General features: G+C 33.8%; 1 long non-coding RNA gene across 1 annotated transcript; it reads right to left on the reverse strand.

Annotated features, from left to right (window-relative positions):
- Positions 1-19321: 19321 nt before the first annotated feature.
- On the reverse strand, positions 19322-26843 carry LOC148779846 (uncharacterized). The gene is made up of 2 exons (XR_016043513.1): positions 26324-26843; positions 19322-19686 (listed from the first exon to the last, which is right to left on the reverse strand). It is a non-coding gene; the product is annotated as an uncharacterized LOC148779846 (long non-coding RNA).
- Positions 26844-27347: the final 504 nt, after the last annotated feature.

Here is a 27347-nt window from a genome sequence, read left to right on the forward strand (position 1 = left end):
CAATCTTATTCCATGCACCCCTATACTCTACTTCAGCTTTCTTACTCCATACACCTTAGTCACACCAATACACCATATCACCTATACACTCTAAACTTTCCATACATACCATCCTAGCCTATGCACCCTAGTTTCCATACACCATACCTTACCCCAACCTACCTAAGCCATATACCTAAACCTTAGAGCCTAGCCTTGACTCACAAGGACCAAGACCTCTTTCTCAAGTGCTTGCAAAGGGATCCATAAAGGTACACCTAGGTTCAAGTCCATTGTAAGTATATTCTCTCTCCTCTCTCTTCTCTCTCTTCTTCTCTTTCTTTCTCTCTTCTCTCCCTCTTTTTTTTCTTTTTCTCTCTTCTTTCTTTCTCTCTCTTCTTCTTATCTTTCTTTCTCTCTCTTCTCTCCCTTCTTCTTATCTTTCTTTCTCTCTCTTCTCTCCCTCTTCTTTTTCTTTTTCTCTCTTTTCTCTCTCACTCTCTCTTTGCTCGGAACCAGGGCGGGTCTGAGCCTCACCCCTCTCTCTCTCTCTCTCTTGCTCTCTCTGCTCAAACCCAGGGCATGTCCGAGCCTTCCGTCCAATCTCCCTCTCTCTCTTTCTTCCTCTTTCACTCTCTCTCTTCTTCTACTCCCTCTCTCTCTCTCACGTAAAACCCCAGACCCACACCTAGGGCGAGCTTGGCTCCATCTCCCTCTCTTCTTCTCTTATCTTCCCCCTCTTTCTCACACAAAAGTCCGGGCCCACACCATAAGTGGGTCCAACTCTCTCTCTCTCTTTATTCCCTCTTCCTTACTCTCGCATCTCACCCTACCAAACCCAGACCCGCACCTAAGGTGGGTCCAACTCTCTCTCTTCACGCTCTCATCGTCTCTCTCCCTCTATCGTCCCACTATGTCCTGGACCCGCACCTAAGGTGGGTTCGTCCCTTTGACCCACCATCTCTCACCCTCTCTCACCCTAACTTGCAACCCAAGGCACTCGGACTTGCACCAAAGGAGGGTCCATCTTCTTTCATCCCCCTTAACTCTTTTCTTTCTCACTCTAAATACTTCTCTCTCTCTCTCTCTAACCCATATATTCATCTCCCATCTACTCTTTTTATTTTGTTTTAATTTCATTATTTCTTTCTTTCCTCTCTTTACTTGCTACTTATCGTACTCTTGAGCACTCGAGTCGAAATCTTCCTGAGATAGTGCCCTAGGGCTCTAACTCTCGGACTGCAACAATAACCATCAGTTCACATAGTGTTGTTGAGTCGTAGAGACACTGATTCTCTTGTGCTCAATCACTCGGGCTGGGTCATCCTGAGATAGCTTTTTTTAGAGTTTTGATCCTTATACTACTCTAACCACTAGGTCATACAATGTTCTAGCTGTGAGATATTTTCTATCTTCTTTCACTCTCTTTCACTCTCTTCTCTTCTCTCCCTTTATCATTTTTAGGGGACTCTTTGGGCTAGTAACCTAGTTACGGGCTAAGTCTCATAACTTCACTTTCCAAATCCTCCAGGTACCAAGGCTTCGAGCTTGGTACTTTCCCTCGTCTCCAGTAATACCTCTTAGGAGAGGCTACGCCGGGAGGCTACCCAATTTTTGGGGTCATCCTTTCACTTTTTTCACCTCATTTTCTTTTTCTTCCTCTTATCTCTAAACCAAGCTCTCATCAACCTATTCTTATTCCTTTCTTTCTTCTCTTTCTCACCTATTTTTCCTATCACTCTTCCCCTAAAACAAGAACCACTAACCCACGAGTGCATTAAAGAGGAGTTTATTACAAGAAGATTTTTATTAGCTGTCTTTTTGTGAGAGTTCAAGTGAGTTGTTGATTTCAGAAAGGAGCCGAACCGAGTTGCTGAACAGCCGAGGGGCTTTCATCATTGATTTAAGAGGGTTGTTGCCTAAGCGTATCCCATGAACTCAACCGTGGTGAGGTTAGTGTTCAAGTCCACCTTTTCATCGCTTTAAAATCCTTTCACTATTGGAAATACCTATCTGCACGTGGCACACGAGGCTCACACGTGCCCCAGACAAGCAGTTATCGAAGAGGGGATTCATCGAGCCCAGGTCTCCGAGGGAGCCCGAGCGAGATAAATCTAGGCCCGACCATGTATTCCTACCAAAGTTGTGATTTTGCCTTTCATTTCTAATATGACTTGGGTCATTTCTACTTTTGATTTAATTCATGGTGATGTGTGGGGACTTACACCCATCGGTTCATAACAGAAAACTTTGTTTTGTTTCCTTTATCGATGATTGGTCTAGATATTATCATATATATTTTTTACATTGAAAATATGAAGTCTTACAGGTGTTTAAGGAATTTCATGCCATGGTGATCACCTAATTTAACAAGAGGGTAGAAAACTTTCGCACGGACTTAAGTGGAGAATATATATAAGAGGCATTTAAAGATTTCTTAGCTAAAGAATGAATTTTACATCAAAGAAGTTGTCCTCATACACCCCAACACAATGGTGTTGCTTAAAGAAAAAATAGACACATTTCAGAGGCTGCTAGGGCACTTCTTCTTCATTCAAATATGCCTAACATAATTTGGGCGAAAGCCTTCTTAACTAGTATATACTTAGTTAATAGATTGCCTACTCTTGTTAAGAAGGTTCAAGAACAAAACATGTACAATCAAAGGATGAAAGTAAGGAGTATTTAGGTGGATGCCCAAATAATTTCTCGAGTGGTGAAGTCTTCATATGGCTGACTTTTTTACTAAGACCTTGACTAAAGGGAACCACGATTAATTAATGGGCAAACTAATGTTGTTACACCCCCATTAGTTTGAGGGTGGGGATTGTTAGAAAATGCGTCGTTGATGACATCCACTGTATATCTCTTTATGGATTAGAATAAAATAAAGCTCTTTGTAGTTTGAATAAGATTAGTTTGTTGAATAGGAAAAAATAAAATTGTAATAAGTAGTTGTAACAAATTTCTATTTTGAAGGCCACAACACGTCTATACATATTCAAATACTTGTATAGATATATGGGGTTTCCCTCGAGTGAACACAGTGAAAACCACTCTCTTTGTTAGTTAACAAGTGTTCCACAGGGAGGGGTAAAAGCATGTAAAAAGGAACTTGAGTGAGAGAGACTAACTACATTATGGTCGTAAAGAACAACTCAAGGGGAAAAAGAGAGACTGGCATAACAACTTGGCAGAGGAGAATCTCCTAGCTCCTCTTACTTGTCAAATATTCCCATAGCTTCTTATAGAATGCCATTGTGGGATTACATTCTATGCATATTTATTTGGTGACATAGGGATTTTACCTTTAAAATTTTGGAATTACCCATGAACTATCATATTGATCATTTATTTATTTTAAATTTTTAAGATTTCAAAAATATTTAAAAAATCATTGATCTTGAGATGGAATCATCGATTCTAATTGAGAATTAATGTAGATTGACTTTGTTCCCTGTTGGTCTAAGGAGTCATTTTGGTCCCCTTGGATTTGCATAGGGATCTGGGTAATATTGACCGACCAAATCCATTGGTTCTCACATATTACATTGTTAAGAGGAAAGACATAGTCCCCTATTTAAAACCATAATCTCAAATCAACCTCATGGGTCTATAAAATATTTATAGACCCCCTCCAAGTTAAAAAAGAAAGAAAGAAAAAGACGTTTAACCCTCTTTTTACGTTTTTTATTTTCTAAATTACAACATTTTACCTTTTTCTTTTTTTTTAATAGCCCCATTACGTAAATTTAATTTGAGATGCCTCTTAGCCTACTTGTGAGGTTCACAAGATGAGAGTTCAGGGGAGGTTCATGGGTGAGGAAGAAAGAGAAATAAAGGGGAATTTTGAGATTTCTATAAAGGGCTTATTAACAAAAATAAAAAGGGTAAATATTGTAATTATGTAATTTGGACAATGACAAATGTGCAAAAGGTTTAAACAGTTTTTTTTAACATGGAGGGGGTCCATGAACTTGCAATGGACAGTGGGAGTTATATGGGATTACGACTTTGGAGAAGTGCGTATATGTCCTTTTTCTTATTTTTTATTTTTAAAAATTTTTTAGACATTCTTGCATTAGAAAATTAATCCGACTGGGTTAATCGCTGATCCGAACCTGATTTTAAAATGAACAGTTCACACGACTGATCGGGCTTTTATAATATCGTTTTAAACACTTAAACTTAAACATCACAAGATGGGTAAGTTTCTGTTTCCTTTTTTGGCTCGGAGTAGTTTGAAAATTTTCTTTTAATTTGGTCATTTAGTTGAGGAAGAATTACGTATGATATCTTTTCAAGGCTTTATTACAGCATGAGTCATAAGTTTACAAAATTATGCCGAGACTACCCCGCCTACAACATTTTGTTTACCAGAACTGCCTACATGTCCTCCATTTCCAACATTGAACATGTGAGAAATCCAACAAGTTTTCAACTATTTCTCTTAGTCAACCCAACAAGTTTTCAACTATTCCTCGTAGTCAGCCTATCAGATAACTCAACTTCGTAAGCTATCCGAAATTAAAAACACCGGACCAATTAAATGTGGGAACCAAGGGACAAGATACTTAACTTAAAATTTTCTATTTTATTGAAACATGATGTTCTAATTACAAAATAAATTCATATGGGGTTATGAAACTACGGACTCTAGCCCTCAATATGGACTTATACACATATTGGATTATTGATAAATCTAACTTTAATAGGTCCCTTACAAATCTTTTACTCAAAAAAACAATTAAACTCAAAACAATGTCCAAATACTCACACTATATCTAGATGACATATTACATGACTTGCACTTAAAATTCTTTATTATTAAAATTATATGATAACTCCATCTTCATTCTTCAACCTCATTATATATCACAATGTCACATACACATCATATACTTGATCGTAACAATCCAATGAGATTTCAATTCATATAAACAATAAAGCATAGCATTAAAGCTCATACTACAATATTAAAAGCGTAATTATATTTTTCACTTAACATACACAATTTCTTCAACTATGAAAATTTAATAGTTGTAAATACAATAAATAATCATGCATACAAACATATAGAAAGCCATGGTTCGAACCTCTTGTGTCTGGACCACAAATTCGAACCTTTCGGGGACTTAATTTTGTCCCAATGAATAGTGCAAAAGTGGTTTATAATCTCAAGGGTGTATAATCCAATTAGAAATCTCTTAAACTTTTAAAACTACTTCTTAGAGTCCACAAAATTAATTTAAAACAATTTACAAGAAGAATGGAGTAAATCGGATAAATGTAGAGCAAGATAGAGCAAAACTACTTGTGGTAGTCTACCGGTACATCACAACTTTTCATGCAAAAGTTCCAACTCTAAATGAGCAAATACACTTCTAAGAGGTCCTAAATATCTTTGGAATATGAATAACAAGACTTAGAAAAGCTCAAGAGAATTTGTGCAAGGTAGATCAAAGGAAACTATTCATGATCAAGAGTTTATCATTGCATAAAACACATAAGCAAGTGAGGGATCACACTATGTAAGAATAACATGAAGATAATATGAAATGAAAGTCTAAAGAAGCTAAAACATAACTGTAAATGACATAAAACAACTTTGAGAGATAATACCTTGATCATAGTTTGAAATAAGCTTGATCTTATGGAATGAAAGACCACCATCAAGCTTCACAGATCATCAATGGAGGACGAGAACTCTCAAAGGGAAATGGGTGGTACATGGAGGTCTCAAGGTTTGTTCTCTCTCTACTCAATTCAAGTAAGATCCATTTTTTCAAGTGGGTAAGGTTTTAGACTTAAAGAAGTAAATATATATAGTGTGTAAGATTGGATATCATCAACACCTTTGATGCATCTATCCAAAGTACATGAGAAGCTAATATACCATAGCCACCCATCATCATCGAACTACTAAGATGAAAGGATAAGATTTAACATCATTATCACCCACATTAAACCCTAAGTAAGACTACTTTACTCTTTTATCCTTAGGTCTATATTTTTATTCCAAGTGAATCCAACTTGCCCTTATACAAATGCCATTAATTTTAAATAATCACATAGTGTAGAGAACCATCAAGGGTCATGAGCAATAAAATAAAAGGTAAAGCTAACACATGTGAAAGGACATCACTTTATGAGAACTAATCATCTTATAGATCTAATATTTCAAACTAGCCACAATGAGCTTAATGTCTCATTCATACAAGTGGGAAAATATTTTGAAATTCAAATTCAAATTCAAAATATGATTTTACTTTGAATTCAATATTGAAATTAAATTAAAATGGACATCACACATGTCAACAAAGACACTTATGTGAATCAAACAAACATGTGACAAAAATATACCTTAAGTTATAATATAATATAACAAGTCAAATAATAATATACAATACAAAAGAATATCTGCCATCCACATCCCCACCTTGGGATTAATGTCCATTTGGGCGTTGATCTTATGGTGGGACTAGGGGTACTATGTGGCCACCCTATGGCCACTCGAGTGTGTCATGTGGCAGTCTTCAAATGGAATTAAGTCTAAACAAATATTAAAAGTACATTTTTGTCAATAAAAAATTCTAAAAAATTCTTCAAAATTTACAATAAATATTTATAAACATTTATTCATCATTTTTCATCATAATTAATTTTAAGTGAGATATCATAGCCTCGACTCTAGATATTGGAATGCTTTATTGGGCTAGTCCATAAGGATGTTATGTCGGTGTCTCAAGCTAACCCAATGGACTTATGCTCCACAATCTATGGTAGAGAAATATAATTAGTCACATCCAAGTCATTGAGCCAGAGCTTCCCATCATCTGGCTCTCAATGGATTATAAGTGCACCCTGTAGGATATATTCCATCCAACTCTCAAAGGATTACAGGTGCATCCCTGTGGACATATTCCAACACAAGTACATAGGTCCTCTCAAAGCACATGTGCATTGGCTTTTCCAAATTCGAATAATGGATTTGGAAGAGTGGCTTTCCGTGCGAACGTTAGTATACATGCCATAGAATGGTCTCATGTCAGAATACAGACTTATGTCTCATAAGTTATGACCATCCCATACATGGTTGTTACTCATAAAAATACTCGGGTTCTATTGTACTCAATTGGATACTCCAAGCCCTGCTTGATTAGGGTAATCATGAGGTTACTATAAACAAGATCCTGACTAGGAGGTGACCCTCATACCTCCTTGAAAAATTTCTTTCTCGAACGCAAAATACTCATAGCCTTAAGTACTCGAGATATAAGAATATGAGCCCCGTTTCGCAAAGCACCCAGATTCTATTTCTTAATCACTCCCACTGAATGAGAGACTTTTGGAATTTAGGCATTGAAATGTCTCATTTCCAACATTAAATAAGGACACAGTTTCCATGTGGCCAGCCAGCATATTGTAGATATGTGGGCTTGGTACGAAATATATGTTGCCAAATATAAGTTTATCCTAATTTTTAGATTACATATAATCTTTAACATGGAGATCATAAATATGAAAAAATAATAATTGAAAACTAGAAATAATAATAATATTAAGAAAACATGTAGACTTTTAGTTACAATTATTTTTAGATGGGCCACCTATTTGAATCCAACTTTAAGATGGATGCTCTATACCTCTAGGCCGTATAATGTAGAAATACAGTTCAACCTGCATAAAATAATTTTCCATTAAATAATAGAATACAAATTTTTATTATTATATTAGGAGAAATATTCTAATAGTTAAATATTTCTATCTATTGAATGTTTCATTGTAGAAATGTATTTTATTATATTAAATTATATTATATATTGATTAAATTATGTTATATTAAATAAATAATGATTATTATTATTTATAATATTTTTAATATCATACAATTTAGAAAGTTGAGCTGTCTGACATTATAAACACCGAACAACATGTCGTCTGATGTTGTTAATACTAGATAGGCCCTGATGAAGAAAAATGGCCAAAATTTGTCAGATTTTCTATCTGCTGAAGTGTTGGAAATGCAAGACAAATGGGTAGCCCTAAAAAAAAAGTCCAGAAAAATATGACCCATACGGTAACAAAGGCATTGAGACGGCATCCATTCGTAAATTTTCCTTCAATTGGTTGAGGCTGTGTTCCTACGTCGCCCTTAACATACACGTAAAGACTGAAGGAAATGCTCCTGTGAGAACATAAAACATTGGGAAAATTACAAACCCCCAAGACTACACTTTTATGCAACTTACCCACTCCTCTTTCTCCTCTATCCTACCAAAATAGGGGCCTCGGCACTGTGTAATGGTCTAGCAGTAGGGCTCCAGCACTGTGTAAAGTGCGGTCCAGAAGTAGGGTCCAACACTGTGTAAAGTGCAGTCCGACGGTAGGGTCCGACACTGTGTAAAGTGCGGTCCAGCAATAAGGCTCTAGCACTATGTAAAGTGTGGTCCAACAGTTGTAAAGCGTTGTCTGGCAGTTGCAGAGGGCGGTCCAGCAGTAGATGTTACTGGATTCTAAAAATCTGATACTATGTAAAGGGTGGTTCGACAACATTTCGTTTCGGTCCGGTAGTTGTCTTAGGGCAGTCTAGCACTTGTGCGCTCCAGCAATATGATGGTGTGCTTCGGCAATGTGCTACTAGATCCAAAAGTCAACTTTAGATCTAGCCAAAATGATTTTTGTGTATATGAAGGGCATTTCTGTTTAAAAAGATGAACTTTTTCTATTAGGGGGTATTTTTATGGAAAAGTTTGTTTTGGGAAGAAGAGTGGGAGAAAAAGTTCCATTGTGGGTAAGTTGCATAGAAAGTTTGGTTTGTTATTTGTTTTTTTCCTCTTTTTTTGTTTTTTTTTTAATTTTTTTCTTGTATTTTCTTTAAGGCCTGTTTGGAAAGGAGGAAATTAGTAATCTTAAATATTTGTAATCATAAGGAAATCTATGGATTTTCAATATCAAGGATTTTTGTCATAGATTCCTCAAATCTCTTGTTTGGATAAACTATACAAAATTCATGGATTCTTTGCAATCACTTCTATGTTCATTGTTCGGTAACAAAACTTGATACAATTTATCTCTCTAAAATTTTTATATGATTTCTCTCTCTAAAACTCAAAATTTGGGATAGTGTATCTATAAATTTTTTGAGATAGTTTCTCTATCTAAAATTTGATATGGTTTCTCTCTTTAAAATTTAATATACTTTCTATCCATAATTTAAAATTTGAAATTGTCTATCTAAAAATTTCGAGATAATTTCTCTCTCTAAATTTTTTGGTGCTTTACTCTCTCTAAAATTTAATATAGTTTAATCCTTCTAAGATTTTAAGATACTCTCTCTCTAAAATTTAAAACTTGAGATCGTTCCCCTCTTCAATAATTTTGAGATAGTTTATCTCTCTAAACATTTGTAAATAGTTTCACTCTCTAAAACATGACATAGTTGTTCTATCAAATTTTAAGATACTTTCACTTTTTAAAAGCTAAAATTTGAGATAATTTTTTTCTAAAAATTTTGCGATGGTTTTTATTCTAAAAAATTTTATGTACTTTCTCTCTATAAATTTTGATATAGTTAATCTCTTAAATTTTAATATTTAAGTACTTTCACTCTCCAAACTATGATATAGTTGTTCTCTCAAATTTTAAGATACTTTCTCTTTCTAAAAGCTAAAATTTGAGATAATTTCTCTCTAAACATTTTGCGATAGTTTCTTTTTCTAAAAAGTTTTATGTACTTTCTCTCTCTAAAATTTGATGTAGTTACTCTCTTAAATTTTAAGATGCTTTCTCTCTCTAAAACTTCAAGTTTCAGATAGTTTCTCTCTCTAAAATTTTGAAATAGTTTCTCTTTTTAAAATTTGATAGTCTTTCAAAAATTTAATATACTTTCTCTCTAAAGTTAAAAATTTGACATACTTTCTCTCTCTAAAACTTAAATTTTGAGATAGTTTCTCTCTCTAAAATTTTGAAATAGTTTCTTTATTTAAAATTTGTTACAGTGTCTCTCTAAAATTTGATATACTTTCACTCTATAGTTTAAAATTTGAGATACTTTCTATCTCTAAAACTTAAAATTTGAGATAGTTTCTCTCTAAAAATTTTCGAAATAGTTTCTCTCTAAAAATTTCATGTACTTTCTTTATCTAAAATTTGATATAGTTATCTTTCCAATATTTTAAAATACTTTCTCTCTCTAAAACATAAATTTTGCGATAGTTTTCTCTCCAAAAATTTTGTGATAGTTTCCATCTCTAAAAGTTTTTAGGTAGTTCCATCTCTAAAAGTTTTTAGGTAGTTTTTCTCTCTAAAATTTGATATAATTTTTATCTTAAAAATTTTAATATATTTTCTCTCTTTAAAATTCCAAATCTGATATAGTTTCTCTGTAAGACTCAAACTTCAAGATAGTTTCTCTATCTAAAAAATGAGATATTTCTCTATCTAATTTTTATGGGTAGTTTCGTTTTCTAGAATTTATAATAACTTCTCTCTAAAAGTTTAAGAATACTTTCTCTCTCTACAATTTTAAGAATACTTTCTCTATCTAAAACTTAAGATATGATGTAGTTTTTCTCTCTCTAAAAATTTAAATATGAAATTGTTTCTCTTTAAAAGTTTTGAAATAGTTTCTCTCTTTAAAAAATTGAGATAGTTTCTCTCTCTAAAAATTTACTTGTACTTTCTCTCTCTAAAATATGATAGTTTTCTATTTAAAACTTAAATTTTGAGATAGTTTCTTTCTCTAAAATTTTGAAATAGTTTCTCTTTTTAAAATTAGATATAGTGTCTCTCTAAAATTTGATATACTTTCTCTCTAAAGTTTAAAATTTAAGATACTATCTTTCTCTAAAACATAAAATTTGAGATAGTTTCTCTCTAAATTATTTTGAGATAGTTTCTCTCTTTAAAAATTTCATGTACTTCTTAAATTTGATATAGTTATCTTTCCAAAATTTTAAAATACTCTCTCTCTAAAACATAAATTTTGCGATAGTTTTTCTCTCCAAAAATTTTGAGATAGTTTCCATCTTTAAATGTTTTATGTAGTTTCTCTCTCTAAAATTTTATATAATTTTTATCTTAAAAATTTTAATATATTTTCTCTCTCTAAAATTCCAAATTTGAGATAGTTTCTCTCTAAAACTCAAACTTCGAGATAGTTTCTCTCTAAAAAATGAGATATTTTTCTCTAAATTTTTGTAGCAGCTTCCCTTTCTAGAATTTATAATAATCTATCTAAAAGTTTAAGAATACTTTCTAAAGGTTGACCAAAACGCCAATGCCATAACTAACTATCTGTTACCTTCTTATTATTAGAAACCAATGCCTTTGAATGGACATTCAACATGTAAAGACATCATTCCAACCGTCAATCGTTATTCCCTTGGCCCAGTGTTGAAACAAGACATTGGTAGGAGAAAAAATAACATTGCAATTGAGATTTTGTATAATTTTGTTAACAGAAAGTAGGCTTGACGAGAAATCAATTAAGTATTGAACATCAGTATTATGATGATTGTAAAAAAATGTTGTTTTTCCACTTACTTTCACAAAAACCATGGACCCATTAGCAATGGTAACAGGAGTATTGTTTTGAGAGGTATGATATTGAGTTAAAACTTGTTTAGATCCTGTCATATGGTCAGTGGCACCAGAATCAATAATCCAAGAAGATAAAGAATGAGAAAGTAAAGAAGAGTTACCTAACTCACTGCCAGAACCTTGAGAATTAGACGCAACGAATGCCTTATCAAGATTTTGAAGGAGTTGAGTAAATTTCTCAAGGGTTTGTTAAGTATTGTTCTCAGCCTGATTGGCCATCCTCCATTTTTCTTGGAATTGTCTGTTTTTTTTTTAATGCAATTTCCATCAATTTTTGGTTGAGTGTCCTTCCTTTTTGCATTCAATACAATAAGGTTGATTTCCATTTTGCCTTTTGCTATGGGAAGAAGTATACTGAGATGGTACGGCTTGTCTAGACCCTTCAATATTTTCAGATTTCAAGGCAGAGTGATTAGAAACATCAGTTTTATTTTTAGTATCATCTGACATTGCAACACGTCGTGTCTCTTCTCTGACGTGCTCTTCTCTAGAAAGAATGGAACAAACAGTGCTAAAATATGGCATGGTAAGTGTTAAGAGTATCTGACTCTTGACACTTCCATACTCAGGACCCAAAGTCGAAAGAAAGGCAAAAGTCATTTCTTGGTCCTTACAAGTTTTAAGAGTATTTATATCAGTTTTAGCTTGTAGATAATAATCAAGTTCATCATACAAGCCACTCACAGTCCCAATTAATTCTCCAATAGATTGTTCCTCTTTTTTTAAATACATAATATCTTATCTAATTTGATATATCTTGGAGGCATTATTTACGTTGCCATATAATCCACTGTCTTTATTCTAAATGGCATTTGCAGTAGGAAGATACTGAAGCACTTTGGTTTATTTTCTTTCCATAGAATTCAACAACCAATACCTTGTGAGGTCATTGTTTGTTTATCATTCCTTATAACTAGAATCATTTTTGTTTGAAGCCTTCTTTTTTGACCCACTTATTAGGGAAGACAACTTTTCTTTTCCACTAATAAACATTTCACTAATAAACATTTATGGAGAATTCGATCAAAAGAAATAATTGCTCCCACCCTTTAAAAGTTATGAAGTAATTTTCAGATCTGGATTGGATTCAATTGAATTTGAATTTTTAGAGATGAAGAAAATAAATCTAGCCCGAAAGAAATTACTGACCTTGGCAAAGACATACAAATAAGATAAAAAAAAAATTTGTAGTTGAAGAATTGACGCTAAAAAAACCCAAAAAAATGTAGTTATGTTGTTCCTCTCACAGTCAATATCAGGTTGTGAAGGTAGCTTCCGAAGCTCTTGCGCTTGTGGCTTTGATCGGCAGGGGTGAACCACTAACAATAGGCAGGTTCTACGGGTTTGCCTCCATTGCAGAGGCCATTCCTTCCGTTTTCAAACAGTTCTTGTCCATACAAAGGTTTTAGTGAGAGAGAGGGCGGTGCAAGCAACTCCCCAAGATAAAAGGACCAGCCTTGGTTTAGAGAGAGAAAATGGCTCCCTATGAATCCTGCTCTGGTTCTAGTGCAATAAACGTGTCTGCTCTCTACTGAGAGAAAACGGTTTCTCTTCTAGTTCCAGAGAAAGACTAAAGGGGAACAAATGCATATCGATTCATGAGATCGGGAGCTTTTCGAGGGATATTTACTCAAAGCAGGTCTGAAATTTTTGTTCACAAGAGCCGATCAGGCCTTCAAAGGCCAGATCACAAGGGAAATCATTCTGAAGAGAGAGTGATTAAAAGCTCTAGAAAGCCGCAGAGCATTGAAGATAAATGTCACAGAGAAGCCCAAGAGCAATGGTCCAGATTTATTGGATGTTGTTTCTGCCGAGACTAAATGCCCCAAATTCGTCTGATGTTTCTGTGATTGATCTAGGGCTTCCGACAGATTAAATGCCCCAAATCTCCTACTTATGCAACTAATCTCCTACTTATGCAACTAAGAGGCCATCCACTGCTCTTTAACTGTTTAAAAAATTCATCCTTGGATTGACACGCCATTCTTTCAAAGACCCTACGGCAGTTCCAGAGGGCTTCAACCTAGCCCATTTGTCCTGGAACTCCCCACTAACCAAACGTTAGAGAGATAAAAGGAGGTTAAAGCACCACATGAGATCGGAGCCCAACACCAAACAATGGTTTTAGAGAGACAAAGGTTCAAGCAATCCCTAATCCATCGCCAAGAGAGAGAAAAAGGGAATTAAGCTACAAAAGCACAACGCAGGCGGTGAGCCTGCTCAGAGAAAGTAAACAACTTTGCTCGATGAGAACACCACAACGCATGTGTCGCTGGTATAAGGGAGAGAGGAGCTGTGCTCGGATACCATGCTAAGAAAAACCAAGAGGACGTTCGGAGTTTTTGCCTATATCCACGAGACGGGATATTGCTTATCATTAGTATAATTCCTTGCAACCAATGGTTTAAAAATCGGATCGGTGACCCGGATCGGGCTTTTCAAAAATCGATCCGGATCGGCAAATCGGCGATCCGGATCGGAGAATCGGCGATCGGGATCGGAATCGGGTGAATCGGTCAGAATAAAGCTTCAAAAAAATCCGAAAAAATTATTAAAATTCATTATAAATATTGGTTTTTAGGAATTCAATAAAAAATGAGGGTACTCCATTAAAAATTTTCATGTTTTTGAATGTATATGCAAATATTGATATGTTCTTTCCCTGCATGAACCGCCATTCAGCATTTAATTTACAGTATTTCGTGCTCATCCCTACACTGTTGCTGTTGGGACTCGATATGTGAATAATATGGTTGGGATAGGGTGGCCTCAGAATCATCATCTCTCTCGTTTTCTCTTTGAATAATATGGATTAAAAAAAAAAAAAAACAAATTTTCAAAAAAATCTATCATGGATTAAAAAAAAAATCACAAATTTTCAAAAAATTCTATCATGGATTACAAAAAAAAACTCGATCATGGATTAAACAAAAAAAATCACAAATTTTCAAAAAATTCAATCATGGATTACATAAAATTCGATCATGGATTACATAAAATTCGATCATGGATTACAAAAAAAAACAAACAAAAAAAACAAAAAATTCAATCGTGGATTACAAAAAAAGAAAAAAATAGTTCGATCATGGATTACAAAAAATTCAATCATGGATTACAAAAAACTCTATCATGGGTTACAAAAAAAGCAAAAAACAAAAAATTCAATCATGGATTAAAAAAAAACAAACAAACATTTCAATCATGGATTACAAAAAAAAAACAAACATTTCGATCATATATTACAAAACATTCGATCATGGATTACAAAAAATTCTATCATGGGTTACAAAAAAAAAAAAAAAAACAAAAAAATCGATCATGGATTACAAGAAAAGAAAACAAACATTTCGATCATGGATTACAAAAAATTCTATTATGGGTTACAAAAAACCAAAAAATTCGATCATGGATTACAAAAAAAATCTATCATGGATTACCAAAAAAAATAAAAAATAAAAATAAAAAATAAAAAATAAAAAATAAACCGTACGGAATCGCCGATTCACTGTTCGGACTCGCCGATTCCGTACAGTGAATCGGCGATTCACTGTACAGAATCGTCCGGTTCTCTCTAGAACCGGACGATTTCCGATTTTCGGGGCGATTCGGTTCCTTTTTCACTATTTCCGAGTCGAACCGAGCGAGTCCGGTTCGACTCGGCGTTTTTTAAAACGCTGCTTGCAACACATAATCTAAACACTGCATTTTTTAGATTTTCATATCTTTATGGATCCACATGATTTTAACTATTTTTAGAGTTAAAAATTTTACAACTAAAGATAAAAATAGATTTTTCGATCCTCTTAAAAATATTTTACACCAAAATTACATATTATGATAAAATTTGGAAGTGCACCTTAATTGAATTTTCTGAAGTTGCGACTTTATGAAAACCACACGCTTAAAAGATTGCTCAAGAAAGAAGTTAGACCAGTACCATGGAACCGTTCAATACCTCAAAAGTCTCGCTCTTTTTCGTTTATGTGCAATGTTCTAATAGACTCGGTCTCTCTGAAAAATTAGCCATTGTTTTATCATAAAATTAAAATAAAAAAAAGTATATATTGATACCATTTACCTTTTGCACAAGGTGGGCACAATTAATAATGACCATTTGATATGAAATTGGGTGGTTGCATTTATTTCATTCACCAAGCTCCAAGTTCAAAAAAATATTCTCAAATTTTGTGACACAACTAAGCTATCACATTTTATATTGGATGGTTGTAAGTATTTGTGACCTTCTTGTACAAAAGGTAAATGGTCTCATTGTATACAATCTTTTTAAAATAATAGAAATAAATAGTAAATTAAACAATAAAAATATAAAAAATAATATTAAAAAAATAATATTATTTAAATTTTATTTCTTATTTAAATAAAAACTATTAATTTTATTAGATTCTAAAATATGAAAGCTTCTAATAACTTTCCCTTTATTGATGTGTAAAAAGCTTCAATTTGAAAACCCAAGTTATACAAAACAGATGTCCCAAACATGGGATTTGCATAAATTGGCTTCCATCTACAAGCTATCTAGAAGCTATCCAAATAATCATGTCCCAGTAAGCAAGTTTTAACATAGTCTGGGTTTGGCATGATCATATTATGATTCAAAATCTAGGACCAAACAAACCATAATACTCCTCAAAACCCTGAACTAACTCCTGCAAATTCAAGTTTTAACCTATTTGAAGCTCAGTGTAGATCATATACAAATAAAGAGTAGGCTCTTAATTTACCTTTATCAATAAATATTGAATGGAATAGATTTTTAAATAATCTTAAAAAATTTTTATACCAAACTTATATGTTATGATAAAATTTGGAGGCGCACCTTAATTGGATTGTCTAAAGTTACAACTTTATAAAAACCATACCTTTAAAAGATTGCTCAAGAAAGAAGTAAGACCACTACCACGAAACCGTCCAATACCTAAAAACTCTCGCTCTTCTTCATTTATAGGCAATGTTCTAATAGGCTCTGTCTCTCTAAAAAATTAGCCATTGTCTTATCTTAAATTTAAAATAAGGGAAAGTATATAATGAGACCATTTATCTTTTGCACAAGGTGGTCACAATTAATAATGACCATTGGATATGAAATTGGGTGGCTGCATTTATTTCATTCACCAAGCTCCAAGTTGAAAAGAATTTCCTCAAACTTTGTGACATACCTAAGCTATCACATTTTACATCGGATGGTTGTAAGTATCTGTGACCTTCTTACACAAAAGATAACTGGTCTCACTGTATGCAATCCTGTTAAAATAATAAAAATAAATGATAATTTTAAGTAATAAGAAAAGAAATAATATTAAGAAAAGTAACACTATTTAAATTTTATTTATTATTTAAAAGTAAAAACCATTAATTTTATTAGATTCTAAATTATGTGAGAAAACTTCTAATGACTTCCCCTTTATTGATGTGTAAAAAGCTTAAATTTGAAAATACAAACAGGGGATCTGCATAAATTGGCTTCCATCTAGAAGCTATCCAAATAATCATGTCCTAATAATCAGGTTTTAACATAGTCAGGGATTGGAATAATCAGATTATGATTCAAAATCTAGTTCTAAAACCAAACAACCCATAGTATTCCTCAAAAACCTAAATTAATTCCTGCAAATTCAAGTTTAACCTATTACGAAGATCAGTATAGATCATTTACAAATAAATAATAGGCTCTTAATTTACCTTTACCAACAAGTATTGAATGAAACCCAGGTTCGGACTTCTCTGAAAGCCTAATTGAGGCCTCAAAATCAAATTTTGATCACACATAAAAGCCATGCTCAAGAACTTGGTTTGGGCACGCGACTTGGGCATGCTCAAGCCAATGAACATAGCCAAAGAAGCCGTAAAAAGTCAAGAATAAAATTCAAAATATTGTTAAAAATAAAATAAATAATAAAAAAAAAAAACTAAACCAAAAAAAATAAAAATCCAAATAAGCTCGAAAAATATCGATAACATAGATTAAAAAAATTGATTTACAGATAGAGACTCAAGAAAATCTAAAAAATGAGGAAAACACAAAAATGGTATATATGATAATAAAAACTCATAGACTATCATAAAAGATCCAACTTACATAAAAATATAGAAATGTATACAATGAGACCATTTACTTTTGAAACACGGATGTCACAATCGTCATTGACTGTGAGACTTAAAATTGGGTGGTTGAGGATATATTATTGTTTATGCAAAAATCCAAAATAAAATTTCTCCAATATTGTGACACACTTTCTTCTATTGGATTTCACATCTAATGGTTAAAAGTAATTATAACATCTTTGTACTAAAAGTAAATGGTCTCTATACAATCCCTAAACATATTTATACATTGATTTTATGATTTAATATAATTTTTATAAATTTTTTACTTCTCTAAGTACCCCGAGTACTAGCTTGGCAAGGACACTTGGCCGAGTCTAGTCCCTAAATACTCGATAGAATGCCTCCATAACCCAAAATAAGTAACCTAGTTGAGTGCTTGTATCTTAAGTCTAAATCTCTCTCTGCAAAATTGTCAAAGATTTTAACTAAGCCGTGGCCTTCAAACATGAGGCCAAAATTTCAAGTGTTAGCATTTTATACAGGGTGAGATTTACACAAGGCGTTCTCCTCATACTATAGAAGTAAGGCGAACCTCGAAATTTACCTAAAGATACAGCTTCAGTATTATAAATATGATGATGGCTTGAAATTTTATTTTCATCTCTAGCTATGGAATTTAAGTTTTCAAAAAGAATTACAGATCGAGCATATCCACAAACTCTTGAAAATAGATGATTGAAATAATTTGTAATACTACTTTTAGGATTAAAAATTCATTCTTTTTTCTTCATATACATATATCTCGAAAGTTGAGATGATCAACTAAAGAGTTGTACAACCTCTAAACACTCTCTTTAAGCGGATTTTCCAGTTGCACCTAATTTAAATGGTATAAGGCTGACACCATATACAAACTACTTATTTTTATGCATTTTAAGATTGCCCGACCATTGCACGTGGGACAAGTGAGATAAATCGTGAATCGTCTTGGTTTATTAATATTCTCCATTTAAACCAATGCTACAATGAGCTCCACAATTGCCTATGTGATAAAAATTCATACCCAAAAAAAAAAAAAGCAAAAAATTTCTAAATTGATGAATTGATTCAAAATTAAAAAGAAACTAAGCTGACTAGCATCAATGACTATCAAGAGTTCACAGGAATTCAAGAAAATAATATTTCTGAAACAACATTTCAACTCTCCAAACTTCCTATAAAACCTTACTAACAACCGCTATTTATTTATAGGGATTGTATTTCATTAACTTTTAGTAGAAAGATGTCACAATCACTATTAGTCATTAGATATGAAATCCATTCTATTGAAGGATATCACAATATTGGGGAAATTTTATTTGGGACAACTTTATGCCCAACAGTCAGGGAAATTTTATTTGGGACAACTTTGTGCCCAACAGTCAACAATCTTTGTGACCTCCTTGTGTTGAAAGTAAACCATCTTATTCTATGCAGTTCATTCTAATAAAGAAGCTTATTTAGAAGCCAAGAAATCCTAACGTTAAAGTGCCTTTGGATCCCTGAAAAAAATAGAATTCTACTTTTTGTGAAACATATTTCTAGTAAAAACGTTTTTACTGTTAAATGCGTTTCTAATGTTTGGATAACAATGGAATACAATCTAAAAGATACATTTCAACTATTTGGATCATATGGAAGAAAGTTTCTCAGAAAAGCTTCAAACCAAAGAGTAGGGCATAGAATTCCACAAATTTAGTTGTAGCTTCTCCCAAAAAGCCCAAAAGAAAATATTACAACTTCATCCCAATTTCTCACCACTCGTCGGTGGAATCCATTGACATCTCGGCTGACTTTTGATGAGACCCACCTTGAGCAAGTTGGGAAGGTTGATCCTAACATCCAATTATGAAATGCCCATACCCTCCTTGGTCCCAGACAACCAAAACCACGGAAAGTGAAGGATCTTATTAAACACCATCTCAAAAGGTAATCCCACCCCATTGAAAGCCTTCCTTTCTTTCCGAACCTCTCACAACACCACTCCTCTCTAGCAACCTGCCAAATAACTTTATCAGTTTGAGGTAAGAAAGAAAGGCTAGGTTGGTAATTATCCCTAATACAAATTGAGGTAAAGCCAGGCCTATCCCCACTTGAGATAGAAACCAATAGCAAATTCTAGAAACAGAAGGGCAATGGGCAAACAAGTGGGCTCCTAATTCACCATCATTCTTACACATAAGACATATGTTTGGTAAAATTTTACCCCTTTTCACCAAATTGTCAATAGTTAGAATCTTATTTTGAGCCGCTAGCCATACAAAAGCTTAGATTTTATGTGACATTCACCATTTCTAAATTTTGGCAATTACGAGTAACAACCAACGCCATCGATCATGAAAAAACATATGGTACATGAATTTCATTGAAAAAAGTCCATCGCTCTCAATATCCCAGCCTATCTCATCTTCTGTTAGTTGGGAAATATAAACATGCCTCAGCACCTCAAAAAGTGAGTTAAGCTGAGAATAAAGATCATCGGAGACCATATTGTAGGGAAGAGTAACATTCCACATAACCTGATTCCCCCTACCTTCAAAATTTTATTTGTGTTTTATTCAACCCATCCTAAAACACAATTATATTTTTTAGCTTAATTTGCCTATATTTTATACCTTATAATTTTAGGCAAATCTAAAACTTAAAATGGCATCTAAGCTAGTAATGACAGAACTATCAAAACTTGAAAAACTCAATGGAGCTACATTTTTTTGTGGAAAGAAAAAAATTGATTACGCTCTTTTTCAAGAAAAGGTGGATTATGTTTTAGATACAAAACCACCAGTTTTAGAGCCCAATACCAGTGGTCAACCCAGAAGGCGTTTTGAAAAATGGGTAGAGATGTTAAAGTAATTAGGACCACAATGTTGAGTTTTATGGACGATGATTTAATTAGAGTCTTTGAGGACCACACCACAGTTCAAAGCATGATGGCTGCCCTATCTGAAAAATATGAGACCACTTTTGAGACCAATGTACAATTGTTATTAGAAAAATATAATTCTTGCAGAATGAAGGAATTGGACTCTGTGACTGAGTATGTGCTCGCAAAGGACCTTGTTGCGGCCGAGAATCAAGTCCTTGACTGCGTATAAGTCTATATTGTCTTTAACAGTCTCCCTCCATCTTGGGAGTCTGTAGTAATTGCATTGAACCATTATGCACAAGGGATAACTATGTTGAATCATCATCCCATGCAGCTCAATATTGAAGTTGAGGGAAGAATGATGAACAAGTCAAATGAACTCCACTTTGCTCAAAGTTCATCTTCTCAGATTCCCAAGAAACCTTACAATAATAAGTATAAGGGAAAGGGGAGAAATTTAAAAAATCAAAAGAATAAAGCTGACAAGACATGTTTTTATTGTAAAGAAACTAAACACATTAAGTTTAATTGTCCTAAGCTGAAAAATAAAAAAAGGAGCAAGAATAACAACAATGCTCGAAATAATAATATCAATCAAAATAAAAAAAAGGATTTGATCTACGTAGTCCTAGAATCAATAAATGTCGACCATGGCCTGAAGAATTGGTAAGTCGACTCAGCCTCCACTCGACATGCCTCGAGGATCAAGGACGGATTCACATAGTTGAAGGAGATCCAACGGATTTAAATGGAAAATGACACCTACTGCGATGTACTTGGTGTCCGTACTTTTAAGTTGTGTTTACCATAAGGAACAAATCTCCTATTGACTGCTACTATGTATGGGCCCAATATGAGGTGGAATTTGATTTTTGCTCCTAGGCTAGACGACAAGGGTTATGAAATAAGGTTGACGTATAGTCGGGTCACCATTGGAAAACATTCTAAAGCATTGGTGTATGATATTAAAGTTGACAATTTATACTAATTGAGTATTAATGAAAGTTCATCTTATTCTGGCTATATTAATGCATCTTTTGACAATTTTTACCGATTGCACATTAATTAAAATTCTTCTTATTCTGGTTATATTGATGTATTTTTTTTATCCTTATGTGTATGTGAATGATTCATATTTATGGCACTTAAGATTATGACATATAAATAAAGATAAAATGAATCAAATGATTAAAAGAGGCTTGCTTCCCAACTTAGGAGAAATTATGTTCAAAATATATAAGTCATGTATTTCTGGTAAACTAACTAAGAAACATTTTCCTAAAAGAAAAAAGGTTTAGTGAACTACTTAGTATTTTTCACTAAGATATATGTGGTCCATTAAATGTAAAAACACATAAAAGTATGAAAAATTTCATAACATTTATAGATAATTATTCTAGTTATAGATATATATACTTAATCGGTAGAAAGTCGGATACATTATAAACATTTAAATAATATAAAGCTGAGGTAGAAAATCAACTAGATAGACATATTAAAATTCTTCAAACAGATAGGGGACGTGAATACTGCTACACCTTATTTACCAAATTTTGTAAGGAGCATGGAATAGTTCACCAAACCACAATGGCATATATACCGCAACAAAATGGTGTCGCAGAAAGAATAAATATAAATCTAATAGACATGGTCAGGTCTATGACGAGCCATTCATATTTGTCACCTCATTTTTTGGGAGAGGCTCTCAATACTACATTGCACATCATTAATCGTGTTCCAATTAAATCCATCGACTTGACCCCCTAGGAATTATAGATTGGTAGGAAACTTGACTTTACCGTCTTTAAAGTTTGGGGTTCTTGGGCACATGCGCTTATACCATCACAAAATAGAGATAAACAAAGTAAAACTATCAAATGCTCCTTTATAGGTAATTCAAAAAATTCTAGGGGCTATAGATTCTGTAACCATAATACTAAATCTTTAATAGAAAGCCGTGATGCTCATTTCTTAGAAAATATAAATAATGAACATATTTTCAATAAGCCTATTTATACGAAATTGATAAAGATAAGGGTCTTTGAAGACAACAAGTCAAAGACGAGTTTGGAAAGATAGCATAAAATTATACATTCGATAAAAAGTTTAATGTAACAGGGGAAAGATGCAAGCATTCCAAATTAATCATGAGAAACTATTTTTGCTAGATTCCAACCTCCATTCTCGAAATCTAATTGAGAAAATTAGTTTCAAAGTAATAACCACATCCTTTGAATTTGTAGCAGAAGCAATGTATTTATCGAACAAACTTTGAGTGGGATCAGATAATTGAGCACTAGTTTGAAGAATCTACTTTAGTTTTTGTGCCATTGTAATGAAAACAGAAAATTAAATTACACAACGCGTGAATAATAAAATAAAGTTAAAAGACTCTATTGAAACTCTAATGAACGATATAAAAAACAGGAAGATATGTATGTGAGATTAAGAAAACGGTTTCTTATGGTGGATATGACATATACATGTAGAACATTCATTGAACATGATGTTGTGCCAAGCTCACTCTTACAAAACCCTGTCAATAGGATTTCCACTATAAGAATCTTATCTGATTTGGGATTAGAATCAAGAAATGGTGTGGGTGTGCGTGTATCTCTGTGGAGACCTCAGGTAGATTTTAAGTAGCACAGAGAATTTATAGCATCATGAGCAACTCTTTAGTATTTTTGCACAGCAATAAAATTTTATTTGCTTTCTGGTATTTGTGGGTTGGCTTAGTTATCTTCAAATTTGAATATCAAACTTATGTCCTTGATGATAAGCAAGAGAATCACACCTATGACCAACCCAAGCAAATAGCTTGTAAAAATCTAATAAATCATAAATGTACTTTGGATTAAAAAATTTCATAAGGTTGATTTGTAATGATGCAACATTACATTCCTTTTGCAATGAAATATGGCTGAATCCTCCATACTCATGCTTCTTGAAGATATGATTGAAGGAGACGTCAACATTTTGTTTAGAGAAACATGAAAAATTCAGTTCTTTGTTCAGCCATATTAACCTATATACACTTGGAGTATCACTATATTGAATGCATAACGAATATTTTACATAGTGCTTCTTTATGATGTATAGATATCACCATAACCAGAAAAAAGAAAATATCATATGATGACCTCTTAGGTGGATCACATTACAAATATATTGTGTAAATATAATGTAAATGACTGTTATGAAATTTCTAATATTGCAATTTGCAGTGAACACAATAGTAAGCCAATGAATGCAATTTACATACTTGATTGTAATGGAATTTCTAATACTGCCATTGCAGTGATCATGGAAGCAGGTCAATTGTGTTAGTCAGTTGGATGTGTACATCTAAATTTTGATAAGGCAAGCATTTAGGTTCTCCAAAGATACATATTGTGAATCCATAATAGCACAAGCTCACAAGAATTGGTTTATTGATAATGCTAGGAATGCTCCTTTTGCCAACTAGTTTGGAGGTGGAATAAGAAAACAGATGAAATCTTCAAAAACAGAGTAGCTCAGCATCAATCACTATTTGAATTAAGGAGTTAAACCATCCTGGACAATAGCCATGTTGTCTCACTAGAATTAGTACAATTGCATCACTAAGGCTATACTATGCACGCCATCTTGGCAAACCATTTCATAACATTAACTCAGATGCAAGAATCTTTTCTATTAATGACATAGATCCTGATATGCATAGTGGTACATTCAAAGGAGCTCTAAGTTCAAATATAACACCAGTTGAATGAGAAAAATTCTCCATCCAGTAAATTTCTATCCTGCCTGGTAGTTTCAAAATGCCTATACTTGTCCAATCCAAATTAATATGAAGACACCTATTGCAAGTACGAAGTGAGCGATCAGTACGATCTTAGGCATTGGCACCAACCTGATTTATAGGAACTGCTGATCGACAAAGTATGGGACAAGATGCTAGAATGGAGAATCGAGATTAAAATTTCGGACATCCATGTGTGCACCCATCCCAAAATGGTTTCATACCCCTCCATGCCATCAAATTAAGGCACACCTTTAAATATTGTGAAAGATGTTCCTTTAGTACTCGAAATCTTGGTGCGCCCTTAAAATTTATTTTTATCTCTATTTATAAAATTTAAAGCTTCAAAATTAGTGTAGATTGAGAAGATCTATGAACGCTTGAAAATCTTGAAAAACTATTAAGATGCACTATTTCCAAGACTTGAAATCCATTTTTTGTCTTGGAATCTATTTTTTCTCATATCCATACATAACAGTTATCAAACAAACTGAAGTAACACAAGCACATACTCCAACAAGATGTTTGAACATTTATTTTATACACAAATTAGTGTAACAATTTCTCAAAACAGTGGCTGCTGTACTTCACAATAAAGAAGAAAAAATTTATCTCAAACTCATGGTAGAGACGTATCTTATCTTAGAAGAAGGGGAGCTGCAATGCGATGGTTCACTGGTGTAAGATTTCTTCCCATATGAGGATATTAGTTTCTGTAAAACCTATAGCAGAATTGAGCATTGCTTAACAAGATTGAAATATATAATTGAATTGTTCAATGATCCATAAATAAATGAGGACAAAATGTGTTAAATAAATGAGGACAAAATGTGTGAAGAAGTAAATACACAAAACAAACAGAGTAGGACAGCAGTATGTACTGCATTTTCTAGACAGTTAGTGGTGTAGGAGGTGGCATGTGTTAATGGTCCTCGACATTTGGATTGGACTCATGGAATACCTCCAATGTAAACCCCAAGAGTCACAAAGAACATGGTAGAAAGTTCTAAAAGGCAACAATTATGCAAAACAAACTAGGCTCAGCTCTAAATACATGATTATAAAATAATTTAGGCACTGAGCTATTTCCTTGATCATGTGATTGCTAGGACTTATCTAGCTGGTATGTTCCCATAAGGCTAAGCATCATAGATATAGCAGCCTGTATGGAATTACGGCAGACTAAATTTATATGTTCTATTGTTTAAGCGTGAAGGAAGAGTATAATCAGAGGCATAATTAGGAAGCAAAAGAATTGTCATCATCATCATCATAAGCAAAAGAATTGTGTAAGATAACATTTATAATTCATTTATACAGTTAAATATTTTAAAAAAAACATTTATAATTCATTTATTAAGCATATTCAGTTACAACAGAGACGGCTACCAGTTTTCCTAAACAGTTGCTGCATAATTAACCAGTTGCCCATTCATCTTAAAATGACCAGTACTTGAGAAAAGGGCCCGCTATTGATTTTAGTTTGGAGATTCTCTATCTTAAAGTGAACCTCTAATGGAGAAAGTACAACCAAGCTTAGAGAAACAGGACATGGCATGAAAATAATTAGCAAGAAGATAGTACTTTTTATCAAGGATCATAAAACATTTCATTTGGAAAAGTAGATTCTTATACTAAAAGGCAATTTTTGTTCCCTTTTCGTAGAGAATCGATCATCATTTGCCAAATATCAATGCAAAATCAAAATTCTTGACCCAATGCCCCAATTTCATTAACCTCAATAATTATTAACATGCCCATTCCAATTTCATCAACCCCTTAGTATTGAACAAGAAACCTCCACATCTCAATTTCATTAACCAAAATTAGTAGTTAAAAACTCTACAACTCGTCAACTCAAGCACCCAGCAAAAAAACAGGGGCTACTTCATGAAGATAGAGAGAGAGAGAGTGTGGATGTTTAGGCAACTACAGCCCCACGGAAACGATATCTACAAAAAAGAACTCAGAAGGATAGAATTTACCATCAAAAGTCCACAGAATCAGACCCACAAAATGAAGAAGCACCAAATAAATTCAAAACCACCAATCTCATTCATTTATGCATGATCAAATCGCTTTTAGTCCCATGATTCCTTTGCACTCAACGCCAACAACTCCTCCAAAATCTCCATCTTATCATCAACATCACCATCACCATCACCACCAAATTCTTCATCACCGCTAGTATCAGTATCCCCATCATCGCTAGCATCAGTATCCCAATCATCATCAGAAGGCTATATTCCTCGTCTTCACCACTTGAAGGCTCATACTCCTCGTCTTCACCACTTGAATCCCAATATACAGAGGGGAAATCCAAAGCCTCCCCCTCCACTTCCTCAAATAAACATGTCTTCCTCACCCGGGTTTCTCAGGGCTCTGCATGGCGAGAACGGTCTGCAACCTCTCCTTCAACATTAGGGTTTCGCTCACTGCGATGGCCTTCTTCTTTGGGAGCCTGCAACCTTCGACGGCCTCCATGTCGTGTATGAGGTTGTGTATGGCTGCTGCATACGCTTGGTCCTCGGTTTTGTATACTCCATGAACCGAGTCTTTGTTGGTGCCCTGGTGGAGCCTAACCAGGATATAAGCGGGCGAGGGTTCGGCCAGGCCCGGTGATGGGCTCAGCTCATGGGCCACCATTTACCTTATTTTCTCTTGCCTGTCAAGTGAGAGAGAGGGAACTAACGCGTACTGTGTAGAGAGAGAGAGCAAGGGTTTTGTAGTGAGCACTGCAGAGGTTTTGGAGTGGGGTCGAGACCGTTGGGTTCATTCCGCCAGAAGCCATCAACTTTTGCCGCCTCTGTCTCTCACTTCAAATTTCTAATTTCACTTAATTACATACGGACTTTAAATAAGTTACGAAAATACGACTTTGCTCCGTCTTTTTTTACAGAATTAACCCTCAGTCCGAGATCGTGAGACCGTTTCTTTTGTTGTCATTCTCGGACTTCTTTTATGTTTCAAAACTTAAGTTTGGCTTGGAGAATGCCATTCCCATTTCGT

This window comes from Amborella trichopoda, chromosome 11 (genome assembly GCF_054954075.1).
Source record: "Amborella trichopoda isolate Santa Cruz 75 chromosome 11, AtrichopodaSantaCruz75HAP2 v2.0, whole genome shotgun sequence".
NCBI classification, from domain to species: domain Eukaryota; kingdom Viridiplantae; phylum Streptophyta; class Magnoliopsida; order Amborellales; family Amborellaceae; genus Amborella; species Amborella trichopoda.